The sequence below is a fragment of the Pseudochaenichthys georgianus genome, chromosome 22 (genome assembly GCF_902827115.2).
Source record: "Pseudochaenichthys georgianus chromosome 22, fPseGeo1.2, whole genome shotgun sequence".
Classification (NCBI taxonomy): Eukaryota; Metazoa; Chordata; class Actinopteri; order Perciformes; family Channichthyidae; genus Pseudochaenichthys; species Pseudochaenichthys georgianus.
In genome coordinates, this window is record NC_047524.1 from 322,075 (window position 1) to 323,640 (window position 1,566).

Here is a 1,566-nt window from a genome sequence, read left to right on the forward strand (position 1 = left end):
TCCTGGTGGTAGAAAAGCAGAAATATATATATAAATATGGGGGTTTGTTGCATTTATTTAACTGAAATCATTGAGGTTTCAGCCCAGAACCTATAAGTACCTCCTCATAAGGCAAGGCAAGTGTATTTTAAACACACACACACACACACACACACACACACACACACACACACACACACACACACACACACCACACACACACACCACACACACACACACACACACACACACACCACACACACACACACACACACACACACAAGGATAAACAAACAACACTAAACGTGAATCAACACCAATCTACTGGACTTGTCTCCCCCTGCCTTCAGACTTTCTGCTAGGCTAGTCGTTTACCCGTTGCTCTAGTCTTTGTGCTAAGCTAGGCTAACGGCTTCCCCCTGCCTTCAGTCTTTCTGCTAGGCTAGTCGTTTACCCCTGGTAATAGTCTTTGTGCTAAGCTAGGCTAACGGCCTCCCCCTGCCTTCAGTCTTTCTGCTAGGCTAGTCGTTTACCCGTTGCTCTAGTCTTTGTGCTAAGCTAGGCTAACGGCCTCCCCCTGCCTTCAGGCTTTCTGCTAGGCTAGTCGTTTACCCGTTGCTCTAGTCTTTGTGCTAAGCTAGGCTAACGGCCTCCCCCTGCCTTCAGGCTTTCTGCTAGGCTAGTCGTTTACCCGTTAGGCTAGTCGTTTACCCGTTGCTCTAGTCTTTGTGCTAAGCTAGGCTAACGGCCTCCCCCTGCCTTCAGTCTTTCTGCTAGGCTAGTCGTTTACCCGTTGCTCTAGTCTTTGTGCTAAGCTAGGCTAACGGCCTCCCCCTGCCTTCAGTCTTTCTGCTAGGCTAGTCGTTTACCCGTTGCTCTAGTCTTTGTGCTAAGCTAGGCTAACGGCCTCCCCCTGCCTTCAGGCTTTCTGCTAGGCTAGTCGTTTACCCGTTAGGCTAGTCGTTTACCCGTTGCTCTAGTCTTTGTGCTAAGCTAGGCTAACGGCTTCCCCCTGCCTTCAGGCTTTCTGCTAGGCTAGTCGTTTACCCGTTGCTCTAGTCTTTGTGCTAAGCTAGGCTAACGGCCTCCCCCTGCCTTCAGACTTTCTGCTAGGCTAGTCGTTTACCCGTTGCTCTAGTCTTTGTGCTAAGCTAGGCTAACGGCTTCCCCCTGCCTTCAGACTTTCTGCTAGGCTAGCAGCTTCCCCCTGCACCGTGGGAGTTTTAAAATAGTCGCTAATCTTTTATTCTGAAGACTCAATAGAGTTTTTTGGAGTCTAAAACTCCAACTTTAATTCACCTGAATAAGACTTTCAAGCCTGAACCTTGAGACCCTATCAACACCATAGGCTACTGCTGCTGTTGAAGTTTCACGTGACCTCCAATGACCAAGAAGTGTTTCCAATAAGATTACCTGTTCTCTTCCTCTGTGAAACAAACCAGTCAGATGTCCCTTTTCAGAAATAATAATCTTCCCTCGTAAAAGTTAAATGATGACGTCTTTTTGGTTTTCTCGGTGGCTTAACTTAAGACTTAAAGGAGCTCATTCTGATGATCTAATGCAGGGGAATGTGTGTGTGTTTGTGTG